General features: G+C 36.1%; 1 pseudogene; it reads right to left on the bottom strand.

The window, feature by feature from the left end:
- Positions 1-315: 315 nt before the first annotated feature.
- On the bottom strand, positions 316-1,235 carry LOC113757034 (annotated as a pseudogene).
- Between the last annotated feature and the right edge of the window lie 7,312 nt (positions 1,236-8,547).

Raw genomic sequence — 8,547 nt, 5'->3', positions numbered from 1 at the left:
ATGACCTATCTGTGGTATCATGGTGTCATCCCAAAAATTTCAAGTTTCAATGTTTACAAACTTCAAGTTGAATAATTTGCAATAGTTCTGTCTCCAGCTTCTTGCAGTTGAGATAGTCGGGAGAAAAATCTTCAAGATGAAGGGAACTCTGTCACCCGGATAGTATTTGCTCTGGACAGATCCAATATTAGTTGGCTCTTGAAATGAGCAACACAAGGAGGATGATCATGAGAAATTAAGACGAGGAGAGATGAGCGCAAAGAATGGGAGGACACATAACAAAAGGCACCTTGTAGAAGTTGACACTTTAACAGCCTATCTGGCTGTCTTAGAAAGCTGTCTTAGCTTTCTCGCAGCAGCACCTGTGCTGTGGAAGTAGGGTGGAGTACAAAGACAACTCTGGAAGAAAGGATGGTTAAGTGCCTTTTAAGGCAGTAGGCCTTTTACTTGGATCCCATGAGCAAAGTGATGTGATTAGATCTATTGCGTCCTTAATAGCAGCAGGTATCAAGGTGGAAAAAGAGATACCAGCAACCCGTGGAAACTGCTATTTAACATCAGTGGCAAGTTTAAGACCTTCAGACCAGTTATTCTCTGTTGGGCTACCTAAAACACTGCATATTTTATTGATTCCGTCTGCCTCACTGGAACCTGGAAACAGAGGACGAAGTATAAACAGTTCAGCCATTATTACACCCACTGCCCAGAGATCCACAGCAGTACCACATTCTTTTGATCGAAGCAGAATCTCAGGAGCTCGATACCAGCGAGTCATGACATAGTCTGTATATGGAGGTTGCCAGTCAATTTCACAGGCTTGACCAAAATCTGCAATCTTTAAGTCAGCATCCTTTGACATCAGCAAATTGTCTGGCTTAAGGTCGCGGTGAAAGAATCCCTGCTGATGCGCCTGAGCGGAGGCCTTGCAGAAGTCGGAAGCTCCATCTTTTAACTCGTTCTTCTGGTATCGGCGTTCTTGTCTGCTGCATCAGTTGGTATAGAGTACATTCCAGGTATTCAAACACACAGTAGAGTGTGTCATGCTCTGTAATAACGCCCTTCAGCTTCACAATATTCGGTGGTCCATTTTTCTAAGTTGATTTCTCTCAGATCAAGCTCTTCTGAACGATACTTCTTGATCTTTTTAATTGCAAGCACCTCACCAGTGTGCTTATCAGACGCTTTCCAAGCACCTCACCACGCCCAACTTTCTTGATTTTTTCATACTTTTCCATCTTTTGATTTCAAGATCATGCAAAGATAAACCAAATCTTTGCTCATCTGACACTTGCAGATGGGGGCGAACTAGGGGTGGCAATTCGGGTCCAAATCAGGTTGGCGGGTCGGGTTCGGATCAACCCGTTAGAAAATCTGTTGACCCGAACCCGACCCGCCAACCCGTGACGGGTCAGGTATGCTGACCCGAACCCGAAAATTTCAGGTTGACGGGTTGGCGGGTCGATCCGAAATGACCCGAAACTTAATTTTAATTTATTAATTTATCACTGTAATTTCTAATAAAATCAATTTCTCACAAAACTAATTACATAATCAAGTAATAAAAATTTAAATAAATAATTCCAAACCAAATCTAAAATAAATTAAACACCGTAAAAGTGTTTTATCCCAAACAAAATATAAAATAAATTAAAACAGTATAAAAGTAAAAAATAATATAATATATTATTTGTCCAAATATAATAATTTCAACTTCACACAAATTAAATAAATTCATTTAGGATTAAGTAATTAATGCCTTTGAAAAAAAGAATAACTTAGTTTAGTTAGATAAAATTATTTTTATGTTTATTAAATTATTTTTAATTCGTAAACGGGTCATATCGGGTCACCACGGGTTGACCCGAAATCGACCTGTTTTCTTTTCGGGTTCATCGGGTCCAACCCGATTCTGACCCGAATTCCTGAAACCTCAACCCAAACCCATTAATTTCGTGTTAGGTTCGTGTCGTGTTTTCAGGTCGTGTCGAAAATTGTCACCCCTAGGGCGAACCCTGAATTTTAGTGATTGGAAATGAAAAAAAGGGAAGCAAGTAATGGGCCGCAGTTGCCACGTAATGGGCTAAAAGGTTTACAGGATCATTTATAGAGGAAGTAACTACAAGAAAAACCGCTTATAGAGGCGCATCAAAATGTCACAAGTCACACTTTGTTGAGGCACTTAATTTATTAAGGCACATACTTAGTGTGCCATGTAAAACCTATGTCACAAAAGCTTTTTAAGGCACAATTAAGTGCCACGACATAGAAAACAATTGAGACATTTAGAAGTGCCAAAACAAGGTTATAATGCTTACACAAATAAATGCCTTAATTGGGATTCAACTTTCAAAATCTCAACTTTTTAGAGGCACAAAATAATGCCATCTTAACTTTAAGTTGACGCTTAAAAATGCCTCAAAAACCTGCTGCGTAACAAGATAATTTCTACTACGAAAAACCCTTATCACGACACTTACAAGTGCCTCAATAGACTGTATTTTTTTTTTCTTTTATGCCCAACCACGGTATTGCTGTGAATATAACATCCCTATTATATCAATATAATCATACATTCATGTTGGACATCTCACATTCAATGACCAAAACCAACAATATTTGATTGAAAAATCACTTTCAAATTATCACCATAATCAATGATTACAATTAAAGTACTCATAACTACTACTAGTTTTTCAACCAACCAATTAAACTTTCATCCTTGCAAAAAAAACATAATATTTGATTTAACATTCACCTAAATAGCACCAGATAAATTAAAATCAACTAAACCGCTAGTAGACCAACTTCTTGTAATATATGCAGCAACACTTTGTCCTTTTACAGTTAGAGCACTTCCATATAAATGGATAAGTATCCATATGCTGCAACACCTTGTCCACTTTTGAATTTCAGCACATCAATCTTCGCAAATTTTTACCTATAGCATAAGTATATTATGTATTAAAATCTATCGTAATTATCGAATGAGACAAACATATGAGATATTAATAGTTAACATAATTTGTAAGCTAGAAAAGGAAAAACATACTAGTTTTGTTGGCCAAGCTATAGGAGTACCAATTGAATCAATAATTGTCTGCAAAGGCACATAAGGCCTAATCAAATGCTCATCACGTTCAAATTGTAATAGCAAAACATGCCTAAATATCAGATCATTATCAAGCAAAGAGGACTGCCATTGCGCTGAACAAATGTATTAAAAACTTACTTTAAGAGGTCTAAGACTGGAACTTGAGGTTGACATATGATTAGATGATGTTGAAGTGATTCTTGATTGATTCAATAAGTTATGACCATTTTTTGCTCTAAATAATATATTTAAAAATATCAAATACTCTTAATACCTGTGTTATGAAGCTCTTCCACTCTTATAGACTGATTTTCCATATGCTCATCAATTGGTTCATCAATAAGTCGATTGGTGCTGGAATTTCTTCCTTTCTTAGTCCTAGCCATGCCTGAACAACAAACTCAATTCATGTAACATTTAGTCAATTTAATAAAGTTATAATCTACAACTAAAATTCAGCACATTTAATGTAAAAATGAAACTTCAGCAATTAAGAAGAACTAAATAAATTTTTAAACAACATTACTAGCTAACATAAGATGCAAATTGTTCCAAAATTATAACATGGTATAAAACCAGACCAATAAAGTAATGTACCTGCTCAAGAATACCAAAGTAACACTTTTCCTCCGTCAAATACTTACCAGCAAATATAAACCTGTCCACAATAAAGTGAAAGCAACTACCTTGAGTAAATTCACTCTGAAGTTGCAACTGCTACTGCTAGAAATGATTGGGAGAAAGAAGATCCCAAGCAGCTATATATATATATATAGAGTTAGAGGTGGAGGAAGCCATGGAGGGAGCTGGATGTTTCCGAATTAGTAATTGGTTATTACTATTATTCGTAGCAAATTGAACCGGACTTGTTTTGACTTTTGATGATTGAAAGATGATGTGTTAACTCTCACTTTTGTCGTCACTGCTAAGGGCACCAAATGCAACTTCAGTATAATATAGTAAATGCAAATTATTGAACCTGGGAGAAACAGAAAACAAGGACTGATGAAAGAAAGTCCAATCTGGACAGATAGTCAAATAGATATTGATTTTTTTAAACAATAATGACTCCCTAATTGACAGGGCTTGTTATATGGAGGCTCATGAAAAAGAACCAATTATGAAAAGGGATAAGTTTATAGTAGAGCATTATTTTGTTGAAACTTAGACTACATGTTCTGGGACAAACAAATTCTGGTCTTAGATAATTATTCACCCAGTCTTAAGAACTTACATTGGAATATAAAGTTTATAAATTATATCTTATGTATTTGGACGCTAGTTTCAAAATGTTTTATTTGTTTAAATTATATCATGTATTTTTTTTAAAAAAAAAGGAAAAAAAGATAAGAAAACACATATCAGAGCACCAAACTTTCAACACTTTGAATCCCTATATAAGCCCACAATAATCCTCATTTTCATCTCAAATTCTCTCTGATTTCATCACATAGAGCAACTTGCCTCTATCAACATGAGCTCTGCTCTGAACCTAAAAGCCCATTCCTTGAAACATTGCAAGAAAAGATTGAAAGGCTCCCATTTGAGTAAAACTATATACCTAATCAAGAATAATTAACTCACTTGAAGTGAGATTAAGAGGAGTAGCTGAAACCATAACCAACATTAATCATGTAAATAAGATACTATTCTAGATTATATATTATTCTGAACTAACACATATTGTTAACTTTGCGGGACATAAGATTCCCAGACAAGGAATATAAGATCCATACCAATGATTGCCACTATATATATTGTACCAAAAACAAAGATTGCCGCTGTATTTTCTCAAAGAAGTTCACTAATGACTAAACTACATGAAGCCAAAACAATAAAATTCGTGCACCGTTCGGAATCAAAGCTGTTCTATGAAAAAAAAAAAAGAAGAAAAGACAAGAAAGGAAAATTAGATAAAGCTGTTCGTTGTTCAGAAGCCTACACACCTCAAAGACTTGGTTTTCTTTTTCTTTTATAATTTCTTTCGGTAAAGAACACCTTAAAGATTTGGTGGTATTGTCATTTGTTGCTGCATCATTTTTCTCTACAGTCTGACTCAACCATATAAATGTTATTATGTTAATTAACTAACTTATTAACATATTCGATTGCCCATAATCCCTTTTCTCTCCCCAAATACAAACCCAGCAAGAAATTCCAGCGGTACCGCTACATCTAGTAATGGAAAATCCACAATTGCCAGTGCTATATCAAGAAGCGGATTCATGGTCGAACGCCAATATTCTCATGGATGGTTTATCGGGGTGGCTATGGAATTTTGATGATCAAAATGGTAAAGGGGTACAAGCAAATAATGATTGCAGCAAAATGCCCAACAAAAATCAAGCCTCTTTTGCTCCTTGTTCCTTTGAATTTGATAAAGTCGACATTCAAAATGGAGGAATATACATCTAATTAATAGGAATTAATGAGTATATAAACATACCTCTAATTTCAAGCACAATAGAGTGAGTGATGATTGTCCTAAAATCCTTCAATCGACCAACATGCAATCAACAGAATTCGAAGCAACTTCTTGATATTGAGTTAGGATCCACCATAATCAACATAAATTTGAGAAATCAAAAGAAAAGAGATTGGGAGGATGAGAGCTAGTGAGAGCCGGCAATGAGTTTTAGGAAAATTCTGAGAAAAGAGATTGGGAGAACAAAGGACAGAGAGAAACAATTTGAGGCTAGAGTACCGAGAGAGAGAGAGAGTCAGGGAAAGAGATGGGTAAATGAAAAATAAAAGTGTTAGATTAGAATTTGGGATAGATTGGTATAGGGCCGAGAGGGAGAGTGAGGGAGAAAGATGGGTCAATGAATCGTTAAGGTATCTTGCAAAATTTGGGATTTGGGACAATTTTGCCGCTTCTTTTAGACGCCAATTTTAAGCATTTTTTTTTGTTTTTTCATGAAATAATTGTTTTTCCTCCTAATAGTTGTTGAGGCACATCTCTAAAATGCCTTTACAAATATTTTCTTTATATTTTTTTATTTTCAATTTTTCTTACAAGGTTTGTCCCTTATACATTGTTTTTTTTTTATTTAATTAATAGGTGCTAATATGACAGAAACTACCTAATGCCTTAATAAGTGTTTATTTGAGGCATTTACTGAATAGTGCCCTAACAAGTATGCCATAATAGGGAAATTTTCTTGTAGTTAAGTGATATTTTTAAAATTTTGGACATAAATTTCGAAGTCTAATAAGCGATTTCCCTGCCCTCTAATTCCTTTGTAGCAGATAATTAAGAACTTTTTTTTTTAAAGAAAGTTTTAGTAAATAAAATTGTTCTCGCTTATCCGTTACTCCAATAGAATTTTTTTTTTCTTTGTTGTTGTATGTCAAAAAAATAAATTGAAGAAATTTTGAAATCAATTCAATTGCCAATTTCAAACATTTAAGAAGACAAAAATTCGTAAAAGCTTCTTGTTAGAAATTTCTGACATTAAACTAATTATTTGTAAAAAAATTAAAAATTTTGGTAAACCGGCAATACAATTTTTTAAAAAAGAAAAGCTAATATTATTGGTAAACTGGCAAAACGAATTTTCTTTTTTTTTTTAATGCCTTAAAGCTATCTTTTATAAGAATCCGACAACTTTTAGAAGCTAGGAATTCCTATCCTATAACAATACTAGAGTTTCTAAAACCAGTGTCTTCCAATCCCAGTACAATTATAACAACGTATAACAACTGACTAGGAGAGCATATATTAGATGTACATGGCTTAACATCTTATTCTCTCCCCAAATTCTCTCTCTCTCTCTCTAAAAATTTCTTCAGTTTGCTCTACGTTTCATGGCTGCCCTTCAGCCGTCGGCTGAGGGGCAAGGATCTCCTACAAAAAAAAAATCTTTCTCCCAACTTTTTTCACAACCTTCAACATCATTTATCCCAATTCGGCAAGCGACTGTCTACAAAGGTGAAGCTGCAGTCATTTTCTCTAGAGCAGATGCAGAAAAACTTTCGGAGCCGTTTCGATGGTCTTTAGTTGGAAAATTCTCTCATGGGAGACCTTCTTTAGAAGATATTCGCAAGTTCTTTGCTTCATTAAACCTAAAAGACCACATTTTCATTGGCTTGATGGATTACAGGCATGTTCTGATCAAGTGCTCCGCTGAAGCAGATTTTAACAGGATTTGGACGAGAGGGATTTGGCAATTAGGCAAATTTCCAATGCGTGTATTTCGATGGTCCCGGGAATTTCATGTGCTCAGAGAATCCTCTCTGGTTCCAGTTTGGGTTGAGCTTCCAAATTTACCTATCCATTTTTTTGATAAACATTCGTTGTTTTCCATATTATCTCCAGTAGGAAGACCATTGTTTTTGGATTCGGCAACGGCTGCTGGGACGCGTCCTAGTGTGGCAAGGGTATGCGTGGAGATTGATGTAGCAAAGCCTGTTTTATCGAGAATCTGGGTGGCGGTTGAAGGAGAAACCGGCTTTTGGCAAACGATTGTACCAAATGATATGCCAAGCTATTGTTCATCTTGCTGGAGATTGGGTCATTCATCTGAAAACTGTAAGAAGAACTTCATCGATGGTGGACATCAACACCAAAACAATCAAACCAAAAGGACTAAGCATGGTTCAAAGCTATCTGGAAATACTCAACATAAATTAGTCATTACAAATGAATGCAATGACTCAGAAGCTAAAGAAAAAATATCAAAAGAGGGTACAACAGCTCCTGAACAAATGCAAATTTCTGGTGAGACAAAAGACGAAGGAATTACAACAGCTGTAACAAAAGAATCTGAGGGAACTGCTGACAAATGCAACACTGAAGCCAAAGGGAAAGCATCAATGGAATTCAAGTCAGCTACTGAAGAGGTGCGACTTCCGGGAGTAATTGAAATTGAAAGAACGTCAATAGGTGCAATGGAGCAGTCTGGAACACCTGAGCAAAACGATGCAGTTGCCGACGCTGATGCGGTCAAGGAGGGAAAAAAAACATCAGCTTCAAATACTGATGCACATCCACAGTCGGTTGCTGATGTCGCCATGCATGTCCATAAGGAGCATTCGGTCATGGAAGACCAATTGACAGTTTGCTATGGAAATGATTGTGAGGGGCCACAAATTCTCAGGAAACATAACGTGGGAATGGTTCAGCATCAAATGATCAGCACCACAAGCACAATTAACCAACAGCCCGACAATTCCAATGGGAATAATTCATCGGGGCCCCAGCTTATTGAGGAGCATAACTTGGGATTAGTTTATCATGAAAGGTCCGACACCACTGAGATAGATAATCTTTATGTCGAATTGCGTGGAGCTGATGATGAAGATTCCAAATCCAATGCGGCTGATGAAGTAGCTTTGCCAACTAACGTAGGAAATCTATCTCCGAGATTGGTTATACCACGTGAGAAGTCGGCTGAGCCATCAATACACACGCTAAACATTGACCAATCTGTAGGTGTTCAAATGGATTGCCGACA

The sequence above is a fragment of the Coffea eugenioides genome, unplaced genomic scaffold (assembly GCF_003713205.1).
Source record: "Coffea eugenioides isolate CCC68of unplaced genomic scaffold, Ceug_1.0 ScVebR1_2635;HRSCAF=3700, whole genome shotgun sequence".
Classification (NCBI taxonomy): domain Eukaryota; kingdom Viridiplantae; phylum Streptophyta; class Magnoliopsida; order Gentianales; family Rubiaceae; genus Coffea; species Coffea eugenioides.
This window is presented reverse-complemented; position numbering and strand designations above follow the sequence as displayed.